The sequence below is a fragment of the Anopheles maculipalpis genome, chromosome 3RL (assembly GCF_943734695.1).
Source record: "Anopheles maculipalpis chromosome 3RL, idAnoMacuDA_375_x, whole genome shotgun sequence".
In the NCBI taxonomy this organism is placed as follows: domain Eukaryota; kingdom Metazoa; phylum Arthropoda; class Insecta; order Diptera; family Culicidae; genus Anopheles; species Anopheles maculipalpis.
The window spans coordinates 56,496,232-56,517,495 of NC_064872.1; the positions used below are offsets into that span (position 1 = coordinate 56,496,232).

General features: G+C 40.7%; 2 protein-coding genes across 2 annotated transcripts in view; one reads left to right on the plus strand and one right to left on the minus strand.

Moving 5' to 3' along the window:
• LOC126561636 (uncharacterized) overlaps positions 1–21,264 on the plus strand; it is a 62,180-nt gene that overhangs the window by 31,427 nt on the left and 9,489 nt on the right. The gene's annotated exons all lie outside the window — the stretch shown is intronic.
• The window catches only part of LOC126561676 (SRSF protein kinase 3), a 415,191-nt gene that overhangs the window by 3,585 nt on the left and 390,342 nt on the right, over positions 1–21,264 (minus strand). The gene's annotated exons all lie outside the window — the stretch shown is intronic.

A 21,264-nucleotide genomic window follows, 5' to 3' on the forward strand; every position in this document is an offset into this window, starting at 1 on the left:
CACAATTTGATTGTGCACTTGTGCGAGAAACATCATCAGCAGGACGGGTAGGGTATGTGTGTGCTTCCTTTACTTTCCACCAAACCATTTAACACGAGGTAACTAGCCGAGTGAGGCATGGTTTAACCGCGACAATCTACTCGTTTTGCTACATAATTTCCCACTACGTCTGATAAGACAACAGCAAACTTTTTGTCATTTTTTAAATGTCTGTAGTTTGTACATTTTTTTACCATCGTGCCACATACACAAACTTTGCTTTGCATCTTATCTTTACAAAAGAAGAAAATGTTTACGCTCTCAAGAAGGACCACCAACGCCTTTTGGACTACGGCAGAAAAGTTAAAGCAAATATTATTCTGTAAGCAACATTCTACTTTGAGTTGCTTTTACTTTTTACCAAGACCAACGAAGCTGTACAATATTGTTTTTATGTATGATGCCAAAGGATTTTTTTTCAATTGATACCAATGCTTGTTTATTGCTTAGTTTTCTGTATATTATATTTCATTTAGAAGAGCTGACACACTTAAGAACCTATAAAAACTTATTTCGTACACTATTTAGAATGCAGGAAAACCATAAACAATCTCACATTAATATTCTTCTCAAGAAAATCACATACAAAGTATTTCAGCAACGGAGCAAACCATAAAAGCATTAAGTGTATTAATATTCCTCGAAATACATGTATACACTCGTTTCTTTCAGTAAACCGTGCATGGAAGCTTCAAAGCTCCACACATTCGTACGGCTTTATATTTATAGCATAGATCAGCATGAAAATATTTGTTATCATTACGCACACCATCGCTGACTGGTGTGCTTTTCCACGCCATTGCTTCGGCCACACCTTGTCTAAATTGATTTAACGTCTTCCTAGCATCAGCAAACGTGCGGTAATCAAATACACTTTCACATCGCTGAAGAATTGATGGAACGGTGTCGCAAGCGTCTTGTGAAACCGCACACTCGACTCCTTCTTCTGCCGTGGTGCGCGTGGTAGCTAGAGAATGAGTTAGAATGACACGACAGCCTTGCCGGCAGTGCCTACGCGAAACGCCCGATCTCTACACTAGATATGGCACATAGGACATCGCCACGAAGGGCAATCTGGAAGCAAGAAAAAAAAATCAACAAACAAACACATGCACACTCATCGAATGATATTTGTTTTATTTGCCTAACGACAGCTTCAGGTTGATTGATTTCCTCGAAATTCGCTCCCACTCCCTGTGCGGTCACATCAACGCGACACTTTTCGCGTTCATTTCGTATGCCGTGTTCGTGCTGCCCCGAAACAAACCGAAACATTAGTAACCTCTGCCGGAGCCGCGTTCGCGCTGTTGATCTTGTTCTATCGATGGAGGAATTTTTTAATTTTATGACCTTTAAAAGCTTTTTCGTGCACCGCGTCGAATAGTTTTATTTTTCCCCTTGGGAAAACGTTTGAAATGAGCAGTTAGTATTCTTGGAATGGTAGTACTTGAAAGATTCTCCCTGTGACTAAACACCGATTCAACTACACCTGACGAATAAGACTTAAACATAAAGCGAAAACTTCATAAACAAGAAAAGCGCCAAAAGCTTCATAGAACAATGCCTCGCTAAAAAAAAATTTAAAAACATCGGCTCAGGCAAGATCACGCTAATAACACACACAAAATACAGGCGATTAAACGGCTCCATTCACCCGAAAAGCTTTCAAGGAAAATTTGAAAAGATAAAGCGATGGAATTAAATACATTCTACCGTATTGGATTATAAGCTCTCACAGTCAGTCATACTGCTCCAGCAGGATTATTGTTTTCTCACCAAATTTTGGCCCTTGCCGCAGCTGTACCGTTTAATCTATTCCTTTTTTTTTTGTTGCCTCCCAGTTGTTGTCTGTAATTACTCTTCTGACCGAAAGCTAGACAATACTGAGAAACAAAAGTTCTAATAATTAATAAGCACAGCATGATGATGCCCGCTTTGCAATAAATAACACCAAGCGCATGTTGCTGGGGAACATCTTCAAAAATCTAAATTTATAATAAAAAAAGCCCGATTTGGGGACTCTCTTCAAGCTGCCAAACCATCCAAGAAAAGGCTATTTATAATCTTCATAAGTTTTGTATTAAGGCTTTGATGTAAAACGGGTCAAACAAAGAAGAAAACAATTAAAGATAAAATTATTTGAGTATTAATAAATATTTAAACATATTTTGCTCACTTTGCTACACAATTTATCATCAACGACAGTAATTAAAATTTACGTTTATAAATAATCTAACGCAATAAATCCCAGATACATCTTATTTTTCTAACATGCCGAGCAAAATCCTAACACCACAACGTTAATCCTCGTTTAATTTGATACGATCTTCACCCGGAACGGGCAACCAATCCTATCACAAAACACTGGACACCATGGCATTGTTGCCCACGCTTCGAACCGATTCGGTTCGGGATCTAGCCAGTGCCGTAAGATATTAAACCCTTTCATGTTGGGATGGTAGCATGAAATCAAAGCTAACCCTTCTCAAATTGAATAGGGCCATTCCAACAATCGTACGGTAATGTTTCGCGCTTGTTTTCAATTTTTACCCCAGCTCAACCGTGAAACATTCCTTTCTGTTTGCTGATTTGCGTTTATTGAGTGTTCTCAACTTTTTCTTCAACAGTTTGCTGCCATATGATTTGAATAAACCTGCGTTCCAAATAATGGGGAAAGCATAAAGTTAAATTAACAATAAAAGATTTTCGATGTGCTTAAATATTACAGATTTAAAAACAAAAATCCTTTGCGGTAAACATTCGACAAAAATTTGTTTCGATGACCCTTGATACTAGTGATTTCATATTCAACATGGCCTGGCTCTGATGTGAATATTGCTGAGAGCTTTATTTACTTCCTGTCCTACTGTATCACTCAAGGTAAACAACCTCGTGCTATGTGAGCGTGTGTGTCGAAAAGCTGCTCTTAGGCTCCATTCACTTCACTTTGTAGCGTATATGTCAAGCACAACGATCATGTCCCAGCTACACAGCCAGGTGATGAAAGCTTACCCCTTAACATACGTGTACATTATTTTTCTCGTGCTTTACACTCTCATCCATCCACCTGTCTGGAGGGAAGTTTGGTGAATGTTCATCTTCGGCATTGTGTTTACCGCACAACAAACACCTTCCGGTTGAAGAATTTGTATCCCGCCTGTTTTTTTTTTTGTACCCTCCCGCTCAATGTATCCTTTGCCTTTCGAAATTAGCTATCCCATAGAGAAGCTTTATCCAAAGTCCTTTTGCGAAATGACATAGCTCACCCCCGAGCCCGGGGAAATCGTTCACAATGGAAATAAGTAGTCTCACGCAGACTTATATCTCGAGCATATACTGCTTACTGTCAGCTGCAGACCTACAGACGGCACACACGATTTTATCAGAAGAACGTATTTCCGGTTGGAAAATCAATCGCATCTTAGGGCGAGCTTAGCTGAAGCGGTGAACGGTCACATGAATGTTTAGGTACGTGCTAAGAGGTAACAAGTGAATGTATTTTCTATCATGAATTAAGAAGAAGACGTTCGCATTGACATAATACACAGTTCTCGGTAAATGTTATACGAATTTGAAAGCTTTATATGAAACATTTTGCATAAACTAAAATACATTAAAACTTAAAGAACTTAGAAAATGAATCATCAGCGCAATTGTTTTCAATTAATGGAAAAAAAACTCACTTTTGCTGATGATCGTTCACCTTCGTTTATCTCGATGTAATACCTCCAGAAAGCACAATCTTTCACGCTTCTCGGTATTCAGGTATTACTTTTCCTTTTGTGTCTATCTTTTTTTTTCAATATTCCCAACCAGCAATCACATCAAAAACATTTATCCGAAGACGCTTGTTCGCCGACTTCATTCCCTTTTTTTGTTTTCCGTTCTGCCAATGGCAACAATAAAACTTTGTCCAAATGCCTTGCGCCGGTTGAATGTATTCTTGCTGACTGTTGCAGCCCCTGACATGACGCGTGGCGCATGCCAGAGAACGTCAGGTTTATTTTGAACAAAAAAAAAGCACACACACATCACCTGATGCACCTGCGGCTCTTCCCGGGCATCAGTCGCACCTACTATTGCTGCTAGTGAAGCAAAAACATTTCCATTAGTAAAAATGCAATTTCTTTCAATCATCGTCATCGTTCGCCGGGATGTAACGTGCATGGATGAAGGCATCGAGGCCACCCATCGAGCGGCTTTGCGCGAAGTTATTTAGCAATGTGCTACAGCAAAAGGATTTCATAATCATCATCGGTTCGTGCTGCCGTTGCCAGATTTTGTGCGCTTGTTCGTGCAGGCAGAAGCATGCGGTAACAAAACGGATATCGCAGCGCGTACTTCCATCCGTCCAGCAACGTGGCCATCTTGCGCCGCTTTGTTGGTTCTGGGATTGAAATGGGAAACGTTGCATATTACCGCATCAGCAGAACGAAGACGTTCTGTCCAACTTTGTGTGTGTTCCGTTGTTTCTCGTTGTTTTTTTTTCTGATTGCGTTTAGATTTATTATGTTCTTATATGTACTGTCGTACAATATATGAGCATATATCTAAATACATTCCTCAATACAATTGGGTGATTTTAATCAATAGTAACTGGTAAAATTACACATACTGCAAACAGTAACTTAGCATTCTGACAGCTAAAATTTTAACCCTCCTGTAATGCGAGGCAATTTCGGAAACGGCCATCGACAGAACTCCCTTGGGGTACAGCATTTTCTAAAAGGTGCTGTCATACGGGAAGGCTCATCCAAGGACTCGTCAGGATATCGTTCTTGTTTTCATTCTTTTTAGTCCTCCCTCTCCTGTCGTATTATCCCATTCTGTACTATCTAGCGCCATACAGCTGATACAGAGCACTGTGATATATACCGAAGCTGACTTCTCGGTTTCCGCTTCCAGTATACTACACTGAGTGGTTCGTTTATTGATCTACATCTGACACACTTTTCTGCACCGCTTCTGCACGGAAGGTATACGCCAAGGTCCAACCCCAGTTTTGCATAAGCAGTTGCAGTTGCACATTGACCATGAGATGCACCGTTCCCATTCGCCGTACGGTGGGACATCATACACAGCGTGAAAGGGCGAAGGATAAAAAGGAAACATGACGTGTACACAAACACACCCCACCCTGCCGAAGCGAAGGTGGTTGTGGTGGGACGAATTGACACACTAACATCTCCAGTGACAGGCTGTAATCGACGAAAATTGTGAAAACACACCCAAACCACAGGCCATCACTTTCCGACCCAATGGTGGACGTCATCCGGTGGTTTCTTCCACCGCCAACACGCTGCCGATGCGCTTTGCCAGAACGGTACTGTCCGAGAAGGAACGTTAGGCCTACCGAGGTGGTGTACACGTACGTACGTCAGCATCAGGTCGTCTGTAAATCGCAACACAGACGGGCGTGTTTGGTTGAGTTGAGTGCAACAGTACTTTTCTAGAGCAGAGATACATGTGGAAGAGCACCGTTTTCCTGCTATTCTGGACCTCCCACCTTAGGATGACGGAAGATTGAAAAAAAACCACTGCCTGGTGGTAGATATTAATGCTATTAATAGCACCGTTACCTCTACACTCACAAACTCCAGCAGCCGAGGGTGATAGGAGCAAGGTGCCGGGTCGCTACTCACATCCGCTTGTGCCTGATTAGTGTTTATACAAACTTACAAACACTTGCAGATCTGTGCTAGCCCTCACATGCCAATCATTCGCTCTTTCTCTCTGGTGAGCTCGTGCCATGTAGTGTATCAGTGTTGCAGTATGGACGAGATTGGCACGTTTAGGGTGCGAAACCATCGTGTTGAAGATTGTATTTGGAAAGATATCACAAACAGAAGACGATACGGAACAGTGAGCTACGAATTTAGTACAATTCAGAATTCTGATTCTTTTGAACAATTTATTTTATTCAACTTAACTTGCATTACATTGAATCAGCTTGCCGATGTGCTTTACTGACATAATGCATAATTTATTTTGGAGTTATATATACATAACAAGGAGGACCTCAACCGGGACGACGAGAGTTCAAATATCATCCGGACCGTCCCCATGTAGTGATTAGTGACTATCGAATTACGTGGCAAGGCAAGTCTGGTAAGCCACATCAGATGGCCGGCTTGACCTGAGAGGTTGTTAAGCCAAGAAGAAGAAGATCTATATCCTCAAAATCTAGGAGCAATAAATAACATTTGTATTTTAATATGCAGATAATAATGGTCTATGATAATTGTTCTTCTTTAGCAAAGCAACCTTTTGAGGTCTTGGCCTGCCATTTCAAAGTTAATGAATTTCAAAATAAGCTGAATCGTACAATGATCTAATGTGTTATGTACGTAAAACGAGACTTTTAATAAATCAAATTTAATTGTGCTTGATGGTGTACAAAATCCTTCTCTTCGGGAGGCCTTTTTCACTTTCTGTGTAATTGATTTATTCTCATTTTTAGCACATGTTATCCCATTGTCATCATAAAACTGTCAAGGTTCATCCACAAATGTTCATGCCACATCTCAATTTTCTACTCAACCCTGTCGGTGTGTTGGTACGAAGACCATTGACCCACGGTTAGACGCATTTATTTGGACGAACCCTTGTAGCTGTGATTCTGTTCCAGTTTTGTTTCAGCAAATTAGGCTACTGGCAGCTGGAACCTAGTGTTCACGATCGATCGATGGGTATCATTTTTGTTTGTGAGTATCGTTTGATGTAAGCTTGAACGAATCAGTCATTCGTATTAACGTCAAACACAGACTCAAACACAACAGACGATACAAAGATAAAACAGTTGGAATTTCCACGAAAGCGATGGATGCTTTCATGTGTTCTTTGAGTCTGATGCAAACTCAACCTGTGAAAAATTGAACACGAATCACAAAGAAAATTACTATACTTTCTTAAAATCTTTTGTTTTAATACTACGAAATTTACTAAACAAGAAGACTATAAATCCAAACACTCACAAAACCTTGCCCAGTCAACAATCCACGTGCGAGAACAACGCAGAGGTCTCTACTACTGTTTGCCTGATCCTGTCAGCAACTTCAGCAGCACGTGGATACGATAACCCGCCGAGAATTCAAAGTAAATAATTTTCCAATCATTCCCCACGTTGACCTGCGTGTCTGTCCCTCTTCGCAAAAGTTCGTCTTTTTTATTCTTGCGGATTAAGCTTTCTCACAAATTATAATACTGAAGTGGGTAGTCCAAGAGAGCGATCATTGGAGAGAGAGAGAAAAAAAAGAAGAAGCAAGCAAGGATACTCTTATCCAATTTATATCGTTTCCCGTACATATGCCGCGTACAACGGCACACGCTGACCTCCGATGGGATTTTGTTGACGCTTTGGGGGATTCGGGCCGCAACAAAATCATCCCAAGCGCCCTTATCTAACGCAATGGTGGTGGCAGATGAGTTCTATTTTCTCTCGTTTGCTTTCTGATGTACTTGTGTTCATTCGCTGCAGGATGCTTAATGATGTATGAATGGGCGTTGAATGATGAAAATGACGACAAAGTGACGATTCTGTACGGTTGTGTCGCTCATCAATAATAATTTGTCTGGGATTTGTCGTTTATAAGGTATCATCGTGTGTCTTTTTTTTTGTAACCACCCCTGGCAGCTGAACCAGGATGGTCGATACAGGCTCTTGCCTACGAGCTTTATTACACGTTGCGGTCAGTTTTTCCCCGCCAGCATGTGCAATTATCGGTGATTATGTTGCTGCTAATTGTCGCTTCATACTACGGATGATTGCAATTAAATCGTGCTAAAAATGTGTCACCCCTTTACCGCTTGTGCCGCGCCGTTCATCGATGAAATGTTCTTTCAAATAATTTAATTACAGTGTCATTTTCTTCAGACACAGCTTCAACCCCTTTTTCCCATTTTTTGTTTACCTGCGTTCCGCCAGATTTTCCTTCCCGGCCAATTGCCAATGTCGGCACTTACTTTATCTAATAATTACCTTCGGGGAAAAGTTCTTCATTCTTTTGAAAGGCAGTCAACGTCTTTGAAAGTTGTTTTCATTTGATCTTTCCGGTGTACCGTTTCGCTACCTGGCATGCGTACCTGCCCTTTCATCAATGCCCCCAAAATTACCAAGCCTTCTGTCGAATTTTATTTTCACAGCATGAGCGCGCCCGAGTTGTTTTTCGCTGCCGTTTCTCTATAATTTCGCAAACGTGCAAACGTGCAAAAATGAGCAGAATATGATCCTCCTGTTTTCAACGTGCCTCCATACAAGCTATAGGACATTTGAAACTGGGATACTTTTACGCACAATTTTAGATCACTTGAGACATTTTGTGATTTATCGTCACACTTTAAATACCAAACATAAACGTGCTCTTATTTTTTGTGGCAGTGAAATTCTAAATTAACTTTAGCATAGCATCAAGAACACATTCAAAGTAAATAAAATTACACACCGAAACAACTTTAAGCCGCTCCACATTTACACCAATCCTTCAGCGCGTCCATTTTGTATCATTTTGCTGCCACAACTTTTTACCCGGACTTCACATCTTTCGAGTGTTTATGGGATACGCTGGAAAGTTGCAATGCATCACAAGTGACACTTTAGCACTTTTTCGAGTGACGATAGAAACTGCTTACACGAAGCATTTTTGAAGCCGTGTGATTTATGGTGATCGTTTGCTGAATTGCCAACACTTCTTTTGTTTCTTATGTTTTGAAGAGCGATAGAGGGAGATAGACGGCAAAAAGCGAAAGAGAAACAGAGATTGACAGAATGATGGCGACGCAAATAATTTTATGATTTTAATTTTTTTGTGTTAATAATAATGTCGAAATAAATTTGAGTAGTTGCAAATCAGAAACTAAACGGTTTAGAGCAACATTTTGCCGGAGCTATTTTCGCTACAGAGGCTGTTGTATAAATAAGTTCAATTTTTTATTCACGATTATTATCGAAATACAAATGTTTGTCTCGTCCAGGTGTTCTCAGTACCGTAGCAATTGTGTGTGTACTTTCAAAACTCAACTGACACCAAAATCATGTACTTTCTCTGATTTCACCCAACTAGCGCGCCACGTTTATCATCATAAGTCGACTTCTCACCGATTGTATCTAACAGAGACTTTGAGTTTGAAAACTACATTCACCCCTCTAAAACCCTTTCTTTTGCCTCTGGATCTCCTCTTTTGCTTAAATTATAATATTATTATTATGTCATACAACTACTTATATTAGTTCTATTCACAAAAGCTGTTTCAAACTGCTGTAGTATTGAAGGAAAAGATAAAAAGCTCCACGCAGAAAAAAAGCTATTTGCAGTGCTCTAAAGTTCCAATACTGTAACAAACAAAACCACTCGTTCAATCTCATTCTAATATACTTGAAACATTACATGCCTCCGGTGTTTTGCTCAATCTGCTTCTCAAACCATTCATGATCCATTAATGAAACAGAAAGAGCTGTTATTGATAAGTGTTGTACTGCTAGCAGCGAGCACGCGGAGAGCAACCCCCTGCTGTAGGTCCGATCCTACCGGAACAGGAAAGAAATATTGCTCATATAACAAACAGAGCTTCATCCATTTGCCCATAGCAAGCAAATGAATCTGGCAGTTATTTATCGTTCCGTCCGTGCTAGCAGTTGCATCGGTGGAATGACTTCCGTCTAGCTTGTTCGAGTGGCTCTTGCTATCGCACTGTAAGCAACAATCTGCACCATCGCTTCAAAAAACACTTCTCAGCCCACAGACGAAAGAAGGGCGTTGAAACTTTACGGACAAATTACTTCGCTCTTCCTGTTTTTGCCGTTCGAATGGAGCTTACGCTCGGTACGATGTAATTTGGAAAACTATTGAACACTGCTTAACACTTCAAGCTATTAGCTGCTCGTTTGAGAGCCTCAAGAAAACCCGAACTTTTATTTAAATGCGCTTCATTCAATGCCGTTAAAGCCAGTTGTCCATCTTGCTTGAGTGATTGCCTTAATTACTTAACTTAGCTATTTCCTTGGCCACAGATTTAAATTTTGTTGAACACGATTTAATCGTACCGTTACATTTGATAAAGGAAAGAATCACTAGACTACTGAGAAACCCCTTACGAAAACGCTTTCAGAACTATCATCAAACAAAATTCTCAACCATTATTGCGTCACCAATCTCATCGATAATCTAATGTACGGTTCTTTTACCGGGAAACAAACTTCAAAACCATTTGTCCCACTAATGTGCTCTAAACTTCACCACTAGCTCTTCCTTCCCACCTTTCCGCTGGGCTCTGGGGCCAAAATCGACCAAAGCCGGACGTCATTAACAAAACACAAAACGCTGTAATGTTGATGTCCGTGTTTCGTGTGTCGATTCGTTTCCTTTGCGCGCAAACCTCCTTCCGATCCTGATGGGCCGATTGGTAGCTGGAGGTAGTGTAGCCTTTCGTCGCTACCTGTCCGAAATGTATCGCTTCGCACAGTGGATTGGATTCAATTTAAAGATAAATGAACTACAAACAAACGCTCACGTAGCATCGGACGGCAGATGGGAAACCATCAGTCATGTCAGTCCGTAGGCCGGCCTGACCATCCTGACAGCCTTACCCGGAAATGGGATCGCTCGCTGACACGATAACACTCTGGACCACAATTTAAGACCATCATCGTCAGCTTTTGGCATCGTTTGTTGACGTGGGTTTTCAGCATTTACTACCGGCCCATTAGCTGGGCCAGGGTCCGGACACCACCGTGGTCTCTGCTTGCTTCATCGAGCCCCGTGGGCCAAAGCATAGCGAAAAGCTGCTAGGTTTTAACAATGATGCATCTACGATTGATGGCTGACTGCTATCGCTACACTTCTGGAACTGGGACTGTTTTGCTAAATTCATTTATTTACACTTAAATATTAAATGACCTCTAATGGGCTAGCCGCGCCGTACCGACTAGTGAGCGTACGTTGGGGTTTGCTTGATTTAACGCAATTACATTCGAACATTCGATTCCATCGCCCTACTCTACGCCCATTACATACCTACCTAAAAACTGTGTAAATTAAGAAATGAAATTTTAAAATGCTTTTACCAATATACAGAAGAAAACAAAACATTTGAGCCATTTTCAGAAAATAAAACACAGGAACGAAGGAAACCTTGAGACATTCGCTATCTGCAAAGACATTTATCATCGTCTTGACGCGGCTCCGATTACCACATCCATTATCCTAACCAGCTCCATTTGTCAACAATGGACCCCTTGCCACTGTGGGAAGCTTGTTCTCAATTAAATTCAATCAAAAATCCATTCATCAAATCAAACCTTGGGCGGCAGCAGCAGCGCCAACACCAACCGACAGCAGCAAAGCAGCCCTTTTGCCCGTTGGCTACTGGTAAATAAATCTCGTCCAAAGATTCAAATTGTTTTCCGAGCGTTTGGGTGTGTTTCGTTGCGGCAAGGATAAATATCGTCACAAATCCTATTGCGAGGCGCGCTGGTCAGCCCTGTTTCGACAGCAAGCGGAAAACTAGGACGGATGGTTCAATCTTTTCGAGGCTCTCTGCACATTGACACCGATGTCTTTGTGTGTGTGTGTTTGTGTGTGTGTGTGCTTAGGGTCCTTATTTGAGCTGTGAGATTTTATTAATTCGTTCCCATCATTTCATTTAACTTTTTACATTAAAACTTTTGCCTCAACCTTCCGGTGCGTCGTCAAGCCGGATACCATTCATTATGCTTCTTTACCTTTTCTGTTTCGGTTTCTAGTACGTGTACATGCGATGATGAATTTAATACCTTTGAAATAATATCTGGTGATATATCTTTGATGATAGTAAGTGGATGAAATACCGAAGTAGATTATCAGACAGAAAAATGAGAAACATTTCAAAGCAATTTATTGCGAAGTGCAGTATTCATAGCGATTGAGATTATAAAACCCATATTTTAATGACAATTATGTGGACTTTTTGGTGTTCTATTTCAAAAATAAAGATTATTTATTGCAATTCTCTTAAAATTCGATCACAATTTTCTTAGGCCGTAGCCACACACGACCGAAACAGACCGAAACGAAACATAAAATTTGACAGTAAATAACACCTTTCGCTGGTGTGGTGTATACAAATATTTCTTTTTCAATTTTTCGAATATTATTACCCAAAGCCATAATGTATAGTAAATACATTATGGCCAAAGAAATACGTTGGAAGATCCGATTTTTTCGATGAAAACAGCAAGAACAGCGAAACAAAGCGAAACAGTCAAAGAAGCGTTACGAAGCGTTACATTTTGATATTTGGTTTCGGTCTGTTTCGGTTGTGTGTGACCCCGGCCTCATAGGTTTTGAATGTGTACTGTGAGCAAAAGTATTTCTTCTAATAACTTTTTTTAAACACCGTTTCATTTCAAGGGAAATGTAATCCGCAAATATTAAAAAACAAGAATCATCCATTATTAATTTAAGACCGGTAACACAACTACTCCAAACAGAAATCATAGGCTCGCAAGAAAAACCAACAACTATTTATTTTCAACGACCATTTATCCAATTGATTTCCAAGATTTTTCAAGTGTTTCAAGAAGAACACTTTCCAGGTCTTTCTTTCAAAGTGAATTCATGGTATTGGGATACTGAAGAAATACACGACAAATTTATGTACATAATAAAAAAATTATTACAAAGGATGTATCTAATAATAGGCAAAGGTAATACCTCGGGATATCCCCGTTCACTAAAATGAATTTCCAAAGTTTGGGTCAGTAACGTTTTTTATTTATTTATGTTTTGGTATGACGGCTCTCCGCCATTGTATTGACTTAAGATCGTTCTTGTATGCATTACAAAAGGTACTTTTTCGGATGCATGGTCAAATTTAACGATAAAAGATACTGTAACCGATCAAATCGCATTGTTTTCTTTTACATATCTTTCAAATAAGAAAAAAAATCAATCTTTACCTTGCCATTATGCGGCCTTTAGCTGACACTTAAACCATAATGTGTCAAAATTAATTTATTGACCTTTTTTCTGACTACGTGGTATCGGCAGTCTAGTAAGCCATTTCGATGGTCGGCATGACCTTAGAGGTCGTTAAGCCAAAAAGAAGAAGACGATTGCCTATTTAATAAATTTTTCCCTGACATTATACATTATTTATTTGGTTCGGTTCACCTCATCAAATTGTTATAGAAAATTGCGATCGGACGGTTCTGGGCCAAGCTTCGGTAGGGTTTCCGCTACAATCCTTGTTTCCAGCGCACGCTTCGCGTTGATAACAACACCGCTTCGCCATATTTGTAAAACTTTTGAATACATGTGGCAACTATTCCGAGGCTCCTCATAGTATAAATCACATTGATCAGTGCCATTCCTGGAGAGCAAAATGAAATGTAACGCCCTTTTCTTTGATTGTGATCCGCAGCTTCTGTTCAATGTTTCAGAAGCTTAAAAAAGTCGTATGCCCAGATCCAGGCTCCAACTCTATGAACTTCTTCTTCTCCAGAATGGCCAGAATTTGATACATATATATCCGATCGTATCCGGCCGCCAAGGAATGTGACACAATGGTCGAGTTTTTCTAGGGCACCGATTGATCAGCCGGTACGGACAAACTTTTACGAAAAAATGTTTTTCTGTTCTTTTCATAGCTACTGTAAATTAAGAGATAAAGCTCTCAAATATTTTTTTTATAGTTAGTTCTGTTTCCTCGCGGTTTTACAGAAATGACTTATTCGCTAAAACCTAAACCTAAACCGAACTTTGCTAAGCGACAGGGAATTAGGATATAAGAAAGGAAGAAAGCTGGGAAGAATGTTTAAGGCGGGACCGGAAGATGGATAAACTTAGGTGAAAGTCGAACATATGGACCACGGAATCGAAAAGACAAATAGCACACACGAGGGGGTCTTTGCGCCCTGCTGAGATACGACGACTTGGGATCGCAAGAGGGGGACGATTACGAAGGACACGGGAAGGGATGTAAAATGGAACACATGATACCAAAGCAGGAGCATCGGTATGACCGAAAAGGAGAGCGGCAATAAAGGTTGATTGGGCCAGGGAACGGCGAGTTTCCAACGAATCCAGCTTCAGCAGCTGACACCTGGACTCGTACTGAGGCAGGGGGAGGGAAAGCTCACCAAGTGATTTGCGTATTGCAAACCTGGTAAACGAACGCTGCACCCGTTCAATACGCTCAATATGCGTCTTCGCTAGGGGCGACCAAACTACTGAGCAGTACTCCAGAACCGATCTGACCAGCGAGCAGTACACAGCTTTCGAACATAAGGGTTCCGAAAAGTCGCGAGCAATACGCTTGAACAAGTCAAGCGTCTTCCAAGCTCTCCCAACCACGGAATCAATTTGTAGGTTGAAGGAGAGATCTTTGTCCAACCACATTCCGACGTCTCTGATAGCCGTGACTCGGCTAACAAAATGACTGTCAAGAGCGTAGGGGTAGCTGATGGGAGTTCGGGATCGGCTAAAGGAAATGACCTTACACTTGTCGGGACAGAGTGTAAGGGAATTACGAGCGCACCAATTAGAGAAACAGTCAAGGATGCATTGAAGAGACTCGCAATCTTCATCAGAGTAAATAGGGAGAAAGATTTTTAAGTCATCTGCATAGCATAAGAAGCAATCATTGACAACATTAATGAAAAAACAAACAACAAAGGGCTAACGACACTACCTTGTGGGACGCCCGTAGTGGAGGAAAAAGGGTAGGAGAATTCGTTATTGTACTTAAAATAATACGAACGATCACACAGAAAAGAACGCAACCACGAGACAAAGAAGTGGCTTATGCCTAATTGGGATAGTTTATAAAGAAGTAAGGAGTGAGGGACGCGGTCGAAAGCCGATTTAATATTGACAGTAAGTAATCAACTAGTATACATGGACTACTGACCGGTGGACCTACCACCAGGTGACAGTGTCAATGCATGAAAAATCTGAACATTTTGTCACTTTTTTTAAAGCATACATTATAGCAATAGTAACAGTAATTTTTCACCATGCCAACATGGAAAGGAGCTTTTGATGACAGAATAGAATAATTATCATTGAACCTCATGGCAGGCCTACAGCAAGCTTCTCCATCTTTTCATCATATTCACCACTTCCTATCTTGATCGCTTTTCACAGTTTGTACGTAGTTGTGTAGCGTATTCATGGCTCAGTAAGAGTGTCCACTCATATAAAGATCTTATGTTGAAGAGTGTGTCCCTAGCAGAAGTGTTGCTACATGAATCTTGGAATGGCTTTTTAACATCCGCTCGTTGAACACCACAACCTCAGGTGATCTCTTTGTCAGTTGTCAATTGTCCCTGCGCTTTAGCGTTGCGTTTAAGTATTACATCCACCCAGCTGCAACCTTTAAATCTTTTAAAGCAACACGATTATTTTTACATGTCACATTACATTACCACTCTTAGAAATTGAAAAGCAAGACTCAATCAATATTTTTTTCAAAACATCTGTTTATGAAACTGATGCCTGTTGAGCTATTATGTTCGCTTGAAAGACCTAATTTTTCAGGCAAACTAAAAGCTTTCTAGCTATTCGAAGTATGTGTGTTTGGCATACATCCTATCGGCCAAGAAACTCGCTGGTTAATATTCCATCGAACGAAAAATACATTGTACACACATACACTGCGGGTGGCACCATGAGCATGTACCCAAGCTACCGTATTCAGCTATCGCCAGCATCGATTATCCCCGATTTGACTATTATGAGCATTTGGAACATTTGACTTCGCTCGCTTTTTTTCATTCTTCATTATTGTTTCAAACGATATTTTACATTGCCTTTTATCCAGCCTTACAATGTTCGTGCCACATGGCGCTATCGATTCCGGGAACCCGGCATCCAACAAGTGCCGTAGCGTAACAGATTGTTCACTAACGCAAATCTTCCCTCCTTAGACAAACACTTGGTAAACGCACAATGCTTTCCTTTACCATAAGTCGAAGAAAACGTGCCGCTTACTGTCCCCAAATCGGTTCTCTTCTCCAAACTCGCGCCATGAACCCTCTCGATTCCCATTTCCGCAACCCGACTGCAACACACAAGAATATCGTTCGTTTTATAGCCTCGAACGATAGCCCGCGCTGCCACTGCAGCCCCTGTGTGGCAGAAACTATGCAGCTCGGTATGATTCCTGGCGTATTCCAAACCATGGCCCGGGTGCTCTGTACCACGACCGCTGCGACTGGAGGGAAATAGCTTTTGTTGAACTTTATCAGCCTCAAATTGAATTTAGGTGAACTATGCGGTTTACGTAATATCAATAAACGAGTCCGGGCTCGTCATTGACGGTGCTGAAAGTGCTTCATTGTTTCTTTACGCCGTAGCATAAAAGGTGCCACTGACGAGAATGGAAATGGTGCCGGGAGAGTGAGAGTAAACCACAAAGGCCGCAAGCCACACCGCGGCACCCCCAGTTGCAGGCTTCGGTAATTGTGGCTGTCTGATTGCACACTACAAACACTCGCAAGACACGTTGCTTCGGAGACGGTAACCCGCAGCAGGGAAACTCGACGAACACTGGCTGTGCAAAACGTCGCTGCATTGTCAAGGATCGTAACCTCGAATGCACAAACATACACACACACATACGGCAGCCCGGCACTGGTTGTATTAATATGTGCTTTGGATAGTCCATTACTTATTGAAGGCACTGCACACCACCGCTCAAGAAGGGTGATTATGTGCATAAGCTTGCAGCTTGCATATTTTGCATTTTCTTTTTCGCTACATCTGTGACGCAACGATGAAAGCCGGATCAATGATACTGTTAAGCTTGCCCTCTTGTAATATATATGGGACCAAAATAGATGCTGTAAAATGTGTGCAAACAACAGGTTTATTGTTTCACATAAAGCAGGAACTATATTTTGGAGATATCTCTTTAATACATTCTCCAAAACACGTGTGTAATATCTTATAAAATATACAGTACAGGGAATCCCGAAGTGTTTTATGCTTTCCAAAATATTTTTGTTTTCGTCCCGAGGTTTTTTTAACGCGTGGAAAAATATTTTGTTTTCTGTCGCACGATTTTTTTAAGCACTTATATGAATTTCAAATGCTTTTTTGTTTTGGTATGCTAGAAGACAGAGTGATTTTCTCGTAAATGAGTGTGAACAGAATTGTGAATTTCGGATGGACGCTGCAAATAATTACCATTTCGTTTGGTGGATTAATACGGAAGAGAGTGAATTTATTATTCGTGCCGTTATTTATAATATTTGGTTGAGTGCCTCTGGCACTCACTGTCTGAAGCGTGGGGAAACTTAACGAACCCGATCGTCCTATCGTTTTCCTGCTCGCTGTCACTGGCGTTGTGAAAACATACCCCCCCATGACAGAATGTCGTAACAAATTGGTATCGAACGCGTACACTTTTCGTTATGGGTTTGTAAAGATGATCGCCTTGGATCGTGGCTTCCGTTACACCAAAGCAAACCGTGTCAATGTTGCTTGGACAGCCTGAGCTTTACGCCAAAGTTAAGCTGTATGGTAAAGCGCATTGTGTTTCAACCGTGATGTCATCTGTGTGTGTCGCACTTGCGGGTTCACTTTGCGCAGCTGGCTTCGATGCAGTGGCAAATAAGTCGAAAGCTTTCGGAAGTTCATTTTGCGCAGCTGGCTCGTTGCAGTGGAAAATGATCCTACAGCGTTTGGAGCTCCATTTTGCTCAGCTGCAATCGATGCAGTGGAAAATGTTCCGCTAGTGTCCGATGTGTGTATTAGTGTGTGGTGTTGTGCGACAGCAAAGCTTGTAGCAGCAGTGGACAGGGCGTCTTCCAGCTGCCGGTTCTTCAACTCATTCCAAAGCTGTTCTTCCTTGGTGAGGCGTATTCCCACCAGACTGGAATCTCGGACCAGTCTTCCAAAAGGACTTTCTGAGGCAGGCCTTCGGAGCTTGGCGAGCCTAATTCGCTGCACGATGGCGAAGTCGTCATACAGTTCGTACAGCTCGTCGTTGTAGCGGCTCCTCAATTGTTCTTCCACACATACGGGGCCAACGATCCTTCTGAGCATCTTCCTCTCGAATGCGGCTAAGAGGGCTTCGTCTGTTTTGGACAGGGTCCATGTCTCAGAGGCGTATATGAGTACTGAGACTATAAAGGTACAAAACAGTCTCAGCTTCGACCATCGAGACAGGTTTTTTGAGGTGAGATGTAAAAATTTACCAGGTTGTAAATACATTAATTTTCACATAATTGTACTTAAACTGCATAAACATAAAACATAAAATTTAAACAGCATTTTCAACGATTTGACTCGATGAAAATACTTCTTCACGGGTTTGGTTTTTAACACCGATTAGACCGTGCTGCTTAAAACAATCCAATACATCTTTGTCCAATTTAAATCATGCTAAAATAATGTTGTATACACCCTGGTTAATATGCATGCTAAAACAAGTAATAGTTACTGCTTAGTAGAGTTCCTTAAAGTGATTATAAACTTTTATACGATAAATTCATTCTATCTTCTAGCACACTAAAACGAAATAAAAAATCACTAGTAGAAACCAATAATATATTGGGAAAAAAACCTCGGGATTAAAACAAAAATATTTGAGCTTTCGTAAAAAAACCTCGGGATGAAAACAAAAATAGTTGAGCACACGGCAAAACCCCATACGAAAGTGTCACAAACTGCTGGGGTACCCCGTAACTACACACTATGTCAAGCGCAATCATGCCTGCCACATAAGTCAGCTTTACAAAATGGCTTATCAAGTGCCTTTAGTGTTTTCCATCATTTAGACACTACATAACTCTGGATCATAGCTAATAGACTTACAAAGGCAACATGTCACATTAAGTGCCAGTCCGCATGAATCGTATTCATAAATTATGCTTTCCCTGAAACATCTTCCCGGCCCCAAAAACGGTCTCTTAACGACACAGATTCAGCAATGCCTTCCTAAAACCTTTCAACTACGGAGCCTTATCATATCACATTGCGTTGAAATGGTAAATCCCACATTTTATCGATAACGTCTTGTCACGGAAAGCGCCTCCGTAGTTGTGCCTAATCCGGTCGTGGTGGGTGGCGAGTAAATGAAGGGAGAAAGAAGAAAAGCAAACGAGAGAGAGAGAGAGAGAGAGAGAGAGAGAGAGAGAGAGAGGGAGGGAACCATACCAAGCACCGAGCATAATAATCCTCGTCAAACGAAAATGCTCGCTAGTGCTCGCCGTCCTCTGTCAGGACGTTGAAAAGCTAGTAGAGCTTTTGGATTTTGCAGTTTCCTGTTGGTTCATGGTTTCCGGAATCTTTCGGACCCGTGCGGCTGCTTCCGTTCCAGTTTTTTTTTTTTTTTCGTTGTACCGTTGCATATTGCTTCATGCCGTTTTGTTGATTTATGCATCATCATGCTTTTCCTGAAAGAAATCGTTTCTTTATGTAATACTTTTTTCTCTGCTTTTGTGTGCGTGTATTTGTATGCAAGTGCATTTTTCCCCTTCCATGGTTAAGCCATTTGGCTTTAACAAAACAATCACATGTCGAAGATAGTTCGTGCAAACGATTTTCGGTAATGATGTGTTACGCCTTGATTACTTTATTTATGTTATGGTTCGTTAGCCATGCCTTTGCTAACATAAAGCATTTTGCATTTTTTTTAGATATGAGAAGCTTAAAAAATGTTAGTTTTGACTGATCGTTGGCATTATGTGACACATAACAGCCATTGGTTCTTTGAGTACCTTACGAAAGACTTAGAGTCTACACATCTAATATTAACGAATTTCCACTTCTACGTTCTCTCGAAATCTTTAAGGCGACACATGAGACTATGTCGTTATTTAATGCTTTATACAATTCGTAGCTCGTGTACAGATGATTGATTATGGTAAATCGATCAAATAGCATCACTGCCACAGCAAGCCAGACATGTTTTTTAATGCTAGAGTGAGGAACAGTGACAGACTATTTGCTTCATTTAATCTGATTGCGATAGACGTGTAATTTTGAAACACCTGTGTATGCTGTCGAATAAATTAGACTCCTTGATGTGAATTTAATACATGTTTTCTTATGCTGTTCAAGTCAAAATGAATCCCTTCGATAAAAGTAAACACAAGCCATGCGATTCCTTGATAAAAGCCAATAGGTGGTTCCCACTCTTCAAGAGAATTTGTGGAAAGTTTGGCTTGAACCCCGTTTACAACCCAGACCAAATATCTGTTCCAGGCACAGTTATGGTTCCAGGCATGTCTTCAGAATCTATCTGCTTATCGATTGCTACTCCGTAAGAGAAACAAAATAACTAAATAAGGTTTTCTGATTGAGATTTGCTAAAAAAACGATGATGACTCCGACCGACGACGTGCTCACCGACAAAAAGAAATATACATATATGATGCATGTGATCCGCTTCCACAATGTACTCTTTTTTGGCATTTTTTATCACGGGATTTTTTTGCTGCTTGTTCTGTACACTTTTAGCTGTCGAATGACGTATTGCTTGTTTTCTTATGCCAACTCGATCACGAGCTATAAACAAAAATGTAACTGTCAAATTATCCCGAACGCCCTGTATACTAGCGTATACCAGCGTCATAAACTGATCATTTCGAATAATTTTTACTCTGACGTTTTATTCTCAAACTTGGACGAAGCGATTCGTATAATAATACCCATACGTCATAGAATATTTTCAAGGTTTTCTCTGGATCAAAGTTTCAATACGATTAAAACCATTACACAAGAAATTGTTGGTTCCGTCATAAGTTGCCATTTGAAGGATTCTGGACATAAATCTCCTATAGAAATTCTTGAAAGTTTTGGCCACAGCTGCTCCAAATCAACTGATAACTTTTGTGACTACGTAAAAGACACAATACAAAAGAAAATTAATTGTTTGATGGATTACTAGAAGGTAGAATATTTATTTTTATGCATTCTTTATAGTTATTTTGAAGTCACAAATTCTTCTTGCTACCGTACAACCATACACCAAGTGAAATACAACATTCCCTTGTTGTAAAGTAACAAAATTACTGTTTATGGGCCATTTTATTGCTCCCAACGCCCGTAACGTGCCGTCGTGTAAATATATCTACGATAAATCACCAACATCAACATCATCGTTAAAGGTCGGACGATACTGAGTGAATTGTGGATCGTGAAAAGACAGATACTATTGCAGCCATTTCATTTCAGTGCTTCACTGCTTCACATACCAATATACTACGCACAGTGTTGTTAAGTCATTCGCTTCAATTGTACT